The 10,582-nt window shown below is 43.6% G+C and overlaps 1 protein-coding gene across 2 annotated transcripts in view; it reads right to left on the bottom strand.

The window, feature by feature from the left end:
• Positions 1-10,155, bottom strand: part of jbug (filamin-type immunoglobulin domains fbug) — a 48,716-nt gene extending 38,561 nt beyond the window's left edge. The window contains exon 1 of one of the 2 annotated variants that reach the window (XR_015330057.1): positions 7,452-10,155. The gene's annotated coding sequence lies outside the window, so the exon portion shown is untranslated. The remainder of the gene's footprint in view (positions 1-7,451) is intronic. The other variant, XM_022809926.2, reaches the window with a different exon arrangement.
• Between the last annotated feature and the right edge of the window lie 427 nt (positions 10,156-10,582).

Genomic DNA, 10,582 nt, shown 5'->3' with positions numbered 1-10,582 from the left:
TATATGTCTTTGCGTTGAGTAATGAAATTATCTTGGAGCTGTCCAACTTCAAATAACAAGCCAGTCGATCATAAACAGGTGAAACGATAATTTGTTGAAACCGTCGTAGATAACAGACTGTAACCCATACCATTTACAACATCTTCTCATTTAACCCTGTTTAGCATGCTACATGTGTAAGCTCTTTTTTTTTTTTAAACAAAAGCCTTCAGTAGATCAGTATGCCTACATTCTAAAACAGCTGATGGAAAAACCTACGAAATGTCCGGCGCCGACCTTAGATTAAACCCCCCAAAGAGATTCCGATTAGAGTTTCTTCACTTACTGCCATCGCGAATATGCTTTATAATTATGTAATTTGGGCATTGTCTACCGTTTTACGTGCAACTCAGTTGTATTACTAATAAATCTATATCTGATGCGTAGTCTAATCAAAGATGCCGCACGACACAGCTTATCTGTTACACCATAAAGTTCAAGCGCTGTGCACCGAAGGTCAAAATTATTCAATCTTTCTTTCTTTCAAGTTTGTTCCCTTTCAAGTTCTTCTCGCACGGTGGGTTTCTTCATTACCATTTTATATTTATTAACATACGTATATTATAGCGACACTATTTGGATCCTTGGGACATTGTCCTGCCTTTGGATAAGGGTCGTCGTTGCTCTGGATACGAGGTACAGTATCGTGTTCATTTCGGACGCGCGTTTTGATCAGCGGTGGAAGCTAAGTCATATCGAAGCGGCGGACGTCGTTTTTGGTAGCGTACAGCGTCGATGTGAGGGTCATCAGAGCGGCAACATACAACAACATAAAAAAAATCACAAAGGCCAGCATTCATACTTGCTAGAAACGTGGCAGATTCATAATATAAATAGGTGATTTACATTCTATTCTCATTTTTTGTTATTCTATCCACGCGAGTATGGTATCCTAATACTCGGTAGAGTAAAAAAAAAGATACGCGCATTAATTACGCGCTTTCCACGACGTTTGCGAAAACTGAAGTTTCTGTTATTGTATGGGTAAGAAAGGTAATATACTCGAAGGAAGGGCAGGCCAAGTAGACAACAATCAGGTTAAAACTGATACCAGTAATCACGGCAGATGATGAGCAGCTTATTTATCGTGACGCAGTACCGCGTCGTTGTATTATTTATATAGTATAATGTACGAAATGCCACATGCGTCGTATGCGTTATTCTTTGTGTCAGATCTTTCGTTTCTCTTCGTGGATTTTCTCGGCCAGATGGCAGCTCAATCTAATGGACGCGGAGCTGCAGATGCTTCTACTGCCCTATTTTTATTTCGACTTCCATTGCCGTAACGACCCCATCGACGACCGTCTGACTTGACTCCTGATTGGGTCGACCGGTAGCGAAACTAAACGCGAGCGACCATCGGCGCTACATCTTCAATATATACGTACAAACAGGAAATACAACGGCAGTTTCAAACGGAACGGGCCGGCAGCCGCAGTAGCGAGGCGTCTCCATTCGGATCAACGCTAATAATCGCATATAGAGCAACTGTCGTTGTTACGACCACTAGCATCGACAGTCGAAATATCAAAAGCAAAACAAATTAGCTTTCTCCATTGGCCCATGTTAGACTATGTAGTTGGCGATCCCTGAAGCAGCAAGCTGTGTTGTTGTTTTTTTTTTTATCCTGCAACAAGATTATATTCGTCATACTACGATGCGTGTACGAACATAAACAATATTAATCAATAGCTAACCAGCCAGACGCCTAGCAGACGACAGCCGTCAGATATGAAACGAAGTATGTACATGTGCCTTCGTCTATAAAACCGCCTTCGGTTTCAATACTGCTAAGTAGAGTATTAGTTTCTATGGATTCATATATGCATAGTTGTGTCGTCCGCGTAAATACTCGATTAATGCTACCGCTTTACCGGGCTTTGCTAAAGGAGAACGTTCGATACGTTTATATCACATCGTAGTGCGGCGGAGCAAAAGATGTATTGGCTTTACGCCATACTTATACGCCACTCGGAGAACAATAAACATAATATGGGAGCACAAACTATATACATATATATATATATACATATATGTAATACGTGTGTGATGCAATCTCAGCTGTGACGTGAGAAGCACGCAAAAATTGAGATGGCGTGTGATGCGTCGCGTTGTGTGTAGTTCTGCTGAGTAGAAGCTGTTTTAGAAAGAGCTATTGCTTTTGACTGATTCTGCTAATTGAGAAAGAGCTAGCTAGCATAGATGAGTAAATCTTGTCTGAAAAGACAAAACTTCGTCTAGAAACCTGTGTGAACGTTTCTAATTCACGGTCTTTCTTTGGTGCATTGCACCTAACCCACTAATCAGCCTTTTTATGACGATCGCTCAGTGAAAAGGCCTGAATTTTGTTAGCTTTCGACTTGATTCCTTTGCTAATTGGCACAGTATAGTTTTACATATGCTTTTTTGTGTTTGTAAAGGCTGACATTTCTCTACTTAATTTCTATTAATTTGAGTCGTACAATAATTCCTACTTTATGTTCATGAAGACAAAATGAAACTGATACCTCTTTGAAAACGGCCTTAAACTATCGTTTATATTAGTCATAGCATCCTGCCGAAAGACATTAACGCACACAACATACAAATCAGCAATATTCCATTGCTCCGCCCCCTCTACCAATCTTCTCGCGAATTCTTCTCTATTCTTCTTTTGTATGTATGTTGATTAATGGCTACCATGTAGACCCCACTTACTAACAAAATTATCACTTGACATCTTGTTGCCAATGATTCTGTCAAAGTTCGCCGTCTGTCTGTTGGACTAGAACGACGAACGACAATCATCTCAATATCACGTTTCTGACAACAGATGTTTTGCTGTTAAACCTCGAAAATTGCCTCGTCCTTTTGCTATCAGTCAACCAATTGCCAGTCAGCTAACACAGACACGGCACAAAATCCCGGCGAGACAAGTGGGACCACATATGGCTGTCGCTGGTTCTTTTTCTCCTGTTGTCAGGGATAGTAGGAGCGCGGGAAGGCTGAATCAACTACATGCGTCCATGTAGTAGTCTACGTGTGTCTGAGAGATAAATAAAGGCAAATAGCAAGTAAGCTGGTCGCGTCCCGTTCGCAACTACCGTTGCACGAAGCTGCTGAAGAAAGGTAGCTGTCTGCTGTTTGTGCGAAAACGTAATAGGGAAGTTGTCGAAGAAAAATCTTCATTCGTCCCACCTGCTCAGCCAGGTTATTCCTCTTCTTTTTCATTGTCACCACCGTTGCCTTCGTCCCCTTCAAAACTTCATTGCTCACTTTTATCGCGATCCCCTGTTGTTCCGATTTGCATCGGAACCGCGTCATCCTGCAACTAACTAAAACGTTTCTTTCTTCTGCCATAACACGAAAGATGGGAAGAGCGACTATCGAACAGCAGAAAAAGCAGATTGCTGTCAACGTGTGGACGTGTACGTGTAGCGATGGTAGAACCTCAGCACGGTTTTTAGTTGCGGGCACCAGAAAGAAGGCTACTGCCAGATTCACCGTCCTAACGAAAACTTCACTCCTAATAGCTCTATAGATAACGACAAGAATCGTCCGCCCCCATGCTCGTAAGAAGATGTAATGATAAAAGAAGATCTTTGGCCGACGGCAGATATGGCGTCAGCTGCCGCCGCTCTAGCTCTAGTGATTTGAACACGTCACGCGCTTACTAGCGTCACAGCCCTGGGCAGGACCCTCAATGTGTAATGGTGACAACGATAGCGATATGTCCCACAGACAGCAGCGATTCGTTGGCTGGCCATCCTTCTCTCAGCTCGTTCGTTCGATCGTGAGTTTGCCATCGCTAAGGTCCTGCAGACTCATGTTGCGCAGTCGGCTAATGAGTTTCGACATCAATTCCTGCCGATGTAGCTACGTCTGCGATTCCGCCAATCGTCGGCGAATTCCCAAACACAAAGCGGGCAGGCTACCGGAATACTGTGGATCGCAGACCGTCCTTTGCCCAAGCGAATGAAAGGCCCACAAAATTGACTTTTCAACAGTCAACAATAAATATGGCGAATAGAGGATGTATATTTTGTTGACGGCAGGATGGGATCTTTGGACTCAACTCTGCACTAGTTTCTGTTGTAGTGTAATAGGTACATGCCTAGATTTAATTGCAGTACTAATAATACATACATACATGCGTTAAACGGACACATACAGTAGAATTAGCCAGAACAGAGAACGTTCTCATACGACGACAATGTCTGTCATGATTTTCTTTTCTTTCCACTTTAAGGTAAAAATAGGCAAAAGAAAAAATGAAGTCACCATTTTAAAATCTGCTACGAAAGTACTATTATACTATATAATCATATTCGTATATAGTGTTCAAAACGTTTGTATCTGTATCTATATAGGAACTTGTCAAGGTGCAACAAACCCAGAATGCAAAGCTGCCAGTGTTATGTAACTATTGACTATGAAATAAGTTTACAAAGGTCATTTTAAAGCAAAAACGCAGCGGTTTCTCATCTAGAAGAAGTCAAATCTCGCTGAGCAGTACGACTTTTCTCGTCGAAAATGTAACCTGTTAATGTCGTTTAGTATTCATAGTAATAAAGGTCGTCGTAGAAAGCAGGAGGGCATACCAACCAGCAAGCATGCCGCCATACGAACAGTTTTGTTCATTATCGAATAATTGAAAAAAAAAGTAACTTACACTACCGAAAGCGAGATTTACGTATCTCTAGGTTTAATTAGAAGCTTAAAGGTTAAACATTTCGACAAGATCACCACACAGCTAACGTCGACATAAGCAAAAGTACATGCTGCCCCGTACGAATCCCTAAGGAAAAGTAACCTCGTCTACTACTGCGCTTCTTTTGAATCCCAGTAGCCCTTTTAAACCCAATGTCCTCTAGCCAGAATTTGGTGAAGTATTTGTACAGCAGATAAACTAAAAGGTTAGAGCGAATTCCCTTCTGGGTCCGAATGTTAGCAACTTATTTGCATCATTTCACTGTTGAAACCGTTTGAGTTAGTCACCAACAAGCCGAAAGGTCAGTTTTGTCACGAAGGCACTTTTCCCAATTAGACCGAAGTTGTTACTATTAACGCGCACCATCGCCTGCGTAAGCGTCTATCAGTGAACAAAAAAGTCTGTCATCGGCACACCATGCAACGACAGCACAGCGTTGATCTCCATAGACGTTGGTTTGGAAATTTCTCTACGAATCTCCTGCTATTTCCGAGGTCCCGGCACTATTCAGTGAAATTTACCTTGAGTATTTTTATCTTCTCATTTCCTGATTTATTACCAATGTTCAGACTTAAGGTCACAAAGGCGACAGATAGTGTTTCAGAGCAGGTTTACAGTGGCCTCCGATATGGTGGGTGGGCCGCGATTACTGCAAAAAGTCTGTACTTCATTAGATTTTGTAATTGTCAGTAGTCAAGGACATTATCAAGTAGTGGCTGTTACTAAGGGGTACTATTCACGCCTATAAATTCAGGCCTTAGCGGGCCAATTGGGTAAGGCAGCTAACAACATATTTTCCCCTACTCTATACTTTTGATTCTAGGTAGACAAAAGAATTTCATATTGATACAATACAGGGTATACAACGTATTTTCCATGGATAATTCGGTCTGCCTTTGCAATATAACATGCTATCTTTGTGATCTTGCACCCGTGCGATACAACTGGAGAATATCCGGAGTAGTCTACTCAAGTAAACTGCACCTTTATAGAAAAAAAATTGCTCTTTTTTTTTAAGTATTTTGTAGGGAAGAGACATGGTGAAACTGTCGTAGGCTAGATTTTTCATTAAAGAAGGGCCGTAGGAAACGATGTAACATAATTAGCGAAGTTTTGATTTATCGCAACGTAGTAGACCAGGACAGCGAAATGATCAAGCATTAGGATCTGAATGTAGCCTTTGTTTATACTTTAATTGTATTGTTGCGCTATTACTAAAAAAGGATGCTTGATGTCATTCACTGTTGCTTCGATTTGACCTCAAACAATGAAGTGCGTAAATACGTAGATTTCACCTATATTTCGAGGTAGCTCACATATAGACGTTTGTTTGTCTCATTACGCATGTAATGTAGACTATATGTGTCGATAGCGAACCTTTGAGAACTCTAGCTATGCAAACCATGGCGTCAACAACGACGCCTGCAGGATAAAGTGGATAAAAACCGTATATATATATATATACACGGTTATATATTTAATACATACTTTGTTGTTTCACTATTGCTGCTAATAAGTTTCTGCGTAATTACTATGGGAACATATAATGAGGCACAAAGACATTTGAAAAAAGAAAGACAAACCACAGTCACAGAAAGTGGAATCATTTCAAGATTGATTTATTGCTGCATCATTCCATTACCCATTGTGGCTCTATCTGTTCCGCATAGCCGTTCGCACAATTTAGCCAAGCTGTTATGCCGTTGCTGTTGCAACATAACAGCACTATGAAACCTCGGGTTTGCCCCCCAGTCATCCCCTCCTTTGCCGCCATCGCCGAAGATTTTTCCTAATGTCGACGTAAACGAAATGCAAAACAAAACGCACCGACCGATTCCTCAGTTGGCCCTCAAACTACAGAAGCGAAAAATCTGCGTCTAACATTTATAATATTTTGACTCATTTGCCCGATAAATTAAGACGCGCTGCAGCGAACAAAAATCCCTATGGATCAAGCTACGTAAATAGCGCATTGTAACGTAATGCCAATACCTTCATGTTTTAATTATCTAGGGCTACAGTTATCGTTGAGAAAACTGCAGGCGTTTTCGACTGTTTTTGTGCGTGCCGCCTTAATGAATCTATGCAACCGATTCAGTCTATTACATTATATATGAGTGAAGAATATATTTACGTATACGTGTATATGTAAAAAAACGTGCTCGTCTCAAGTCGTCTTCTAGATGAATCACGGCTTTTTGGCGTTGTCTCGTGATGATCTCATGTTGTTCGCTGCAATTTTCTCTTGTCTAACGTTACTCCATTTGTATAATCCCTAAAAATGTGCGTTTTTTGTTAACTAGGTATTATTGTCTGCTAAATAAAATTTATGTTTAGTGTGTGAAGTGAAAAACCTCACATAAAGCAAATTCAATGTAACTCGGCGAAACTTTAATGGCTCTGTAACTTACGTTATGGGGTTATTACGAGATGGGAATAACGTATACATTGTCGCCCCTCGACGAAAAGAGGATTGTGGTTTACGCAGTGGACATATTGCCAAAGTTACGCGTAAACTAGTTGTACCCCTCTATTTTTAGTTATTTATCTGCGTTTTTGTTGTTATACGTGTTTCGGTATAGGCGTGCAGTTCTCAATCATTTATGCGTGTATTGAACGTTGCGTATTATATCTATAATAAAACCTAGATTTGTAGTACAAACAGAAACTTATTGTAACATACATATTGGTGACTTCTACAGATCGCAAGATCTACCCTTACCTGCACTTGCCTTCCGTATCCACAGGCTGTCGAAAAGGATAATCCAAAGGATTCACAAACACGGCACATCTACATTCTAGAGGTTATACAGTGTCAAACTGAATTTTGTCAGCCGGCCGGTTGTATAGACGGCGATCACACTAGCTACACACAGCACAGCGGTCACTATGAGCGAACTAATTTCTATAGTCAATAAAATAAGCAACCGTATTTTAGCTGAATAAGATATTCCTTCGATGCTTAGCCGCTAGATAACTATCATGGTCGTCATCATCATCATCATCATATGGAAAAGCATGGTCCTACGGGGCATAACTTGTGCCGTCAGTTGGTGGCTCTATTAGCAAACAGCTGTTGTTTCCATATGATGCGCATTTAGGCTCGAGTGGCCTTTGCTCATTCGAAGCTTGAAACTGAACTACCTGTGATGGAAGGCAAAAAAATATAGATTAATCACACCCTCGTAATTTTCTCTAACCATGGCTACATGTGGGGATGTTGAACGGTTGCTACTGATTGATGTCGTTGCTGATGCTTTGGTAGATACGCGGATTGGCACGATTGCGGGAACAGCCCCCAATGTTAAGACTGTATTATACCGACTGCTGAGTGGACACCTCGCGGCGCACAATCCTTCCGTCAAGACCAATTTGATCCGTTGGTCGATTAAAGGCTTAGGTTGGCTGGCTGCTATCACTTGAAGATTCGCTTCGTTTCTGATCTTGGTTTTCGTTCTATTTTCGGCCTCCGGACCCCGATCGGTCTGGCTCGTCGTCTACTGGGCGAATCGGCCAGCTAGTCGTCACTCGAGACGCCAGCAGAATGCTGCACAGCGGAAAGCATGCTCTTTACTTTAGTTGTGTATCTGTTATGTCCGATGACTATTTGCTTGTGTGTCCGTGTCTGATAGTAGGGAGCGGCCACGAGTCCTGCTTTGTTGACACCGGTTTGAGCTGCACAGTTTAGCACTTGCTGCACAGAGCTCTGACTGACACTGCCCAAACCATGATTGCTATACGCTCCGTGGCCAGCAACGGCGGTGGCGCAGCGGTGGTCGTCATCGTCGTCGTCGCTGATAGCATTGAAAGAAAGAGGGACGGCCGGAGAAATCGGAGGGGGACGCCGGTTTCGCCGCGCTGTCGCGCACCAGCCACAACGAATACACTAACAAACACACAGGCACGTGCGTGCTGTCGGCAGGTAGTCAACGATGGTTGCCAGTCGTCGCATACCGTCCGTCTCCGACGATATCTCGAAAAAGACTCGAAAAAAGTTTGGTCTCCTGATCCGCCGGAGCCAGAGATAGCGTTGGTTCCCTAGCGCGGCAGATGAAATCTTGGCCCGGAACCTGATTACAGGTTGCCCTGTAGTGAAGAACGGCGGCTACTGCACCGGGATTTCGCGACTTAAGTCTCCTCGGCCCGGACAGTGATGATGACGGCAGCGGCGACAACAGCGGTAAGGATGACAACGGCGAAGTCGATGGGCCCTCCCAGATCATCGGTTGAAGACCGAAGCCGCCAGACTGGCAGACAGATCGCCGCTTTGAAAAAAGCGAGTGAATCTGTGGGCTGTTGTGTCTCTGCTGCTTCTGCTGCAAATAAAGCACCAGTGACTACTGCCAGAACGTTGCTGAGATTGAAGGCTAATGTCGATCTCAAAGGAAAAAACTTCGCCTTGTTGCAGGGGCAGTTATACGATTAGAATACGCTACTCTTACTCAGTGGCTACGCCGGAATCAACCACCTCAAATATAGGCAATATTTTATATCGGTCGCGACTGCTGGAACAGAAGCGACGCGCATCACCGACAAAAGCAGCACAAGTATCAGTAGAAGCGGCAGTCCTAAACGACGTCAAATGGTCTTCGCGGATCGACGCTTGTAACTGTGGTGGTACAATGGCGACGGAAAGGAAGGATGCGCTTGCAGATCGCGTCGATCAGTTAGAACGATCGGGATCATGAGATGCGTCAGAGAGCAGTGACCACAACAGCAAAAATACAAAATCGTCGAAGGGATTCCCGCGAGCTGCAAATTCAGGAACGTTAAAAGTCCGAAGAACGGTAGTGGTGCTGGCGATTTTACTGTTGCTAGTCCTATGGCTTCGCCATCGGATAGATCAGACACGGTGACTGGGGGACCGACCGACTGGGCAACACGCAAGATCTGTGCGGAACGACGATATTGCTTAGGCTCTGGCAGCCAACAGATTCGGTGCGGCCAAAAGAAAAAGGGCGAACGGTGAAGGAACAGTGGCTAGTCAGCTAGGAACACAATGAGTGCCGCGCAGACAGAGGCCGACGGCAGACCGAACGGGCATGACGGTTGACTATCTCACTGCAGCCGTTGCTTGTTTGAACCGCCCGGGAGCCATGTGGCGACTGACTACCAAACACTCGTAGACTAACTGGCTTGTCCTGCTACCGCCTGACTCAAGACAAACGAAAGCCCATTGCCAAACAAGAAAACTGACAGCTACAGCAGTGAGAGAAACACCGAAAAGGATAGCAACGAAGGCTACCAAAGGAAAAGAGGATGGGAGAAAATTTCTGAGAACGATTGACTTTGAAGTCTGTACAACCTATTACTATTACAGCCAGACCGGATGACAATATAACATGCATGCGCACTCGCGGACGATAATGCCGACAGCCAGCCAGCCAGCCAGCCAGCTAGCTAGCTAGCTAGCTAGCTAGCTAGCGATTGCTGACATTTTCCGTAGTTCGGCCCCAAATAAACGGATGGACTGACGGACAGACAGACGACCCAGTCAGCGGACCGCCGAGTGACAGAGGAACCAGCTATCTTCCAACAATTACCAGAAAGTGACAGCAGCTGACCAGATGACCTGGAGAGGGCAACAGCACCCCCAAGCAGATAAATAACAACGGAAAAGACACTAGCCACTACAGTGTCTCGCATATTGTAATGCAACTATACGATCTGCTTACATTCAAAATGTAAATAGATTTTGGAGTCGAATATTACAGAGGTATAGCATAGCAGACAACAGAATATGTCAGAAATCGTTTTTGGATGGCCTAATTATTAGTGGCAGTATATGACACAGTGATAAGAACAGCCCCGGCGTCTTTAGTAGAGCTAATTGAGCTCACGGTTCCGGCCGTT

The sequence above is a fragment of the Varroa destructor genome, unplaced genomic scaffold (assembly GCF_002443255.2).
Source record: "Varroa destructor unplaced genomic scaffold, Vdes_3.0 BEIS01000006.1, whole genome shotgun sequence".
Lineage (NCBI taxonomy): Eukaryota > Metazoa > Arthropoda > Arachnida > Mesostigmata > Varroidae > Varroa > Varroa destructor.
This window is presented reverse-complemented; position numbering and strand designations above follow the sequence as displayed.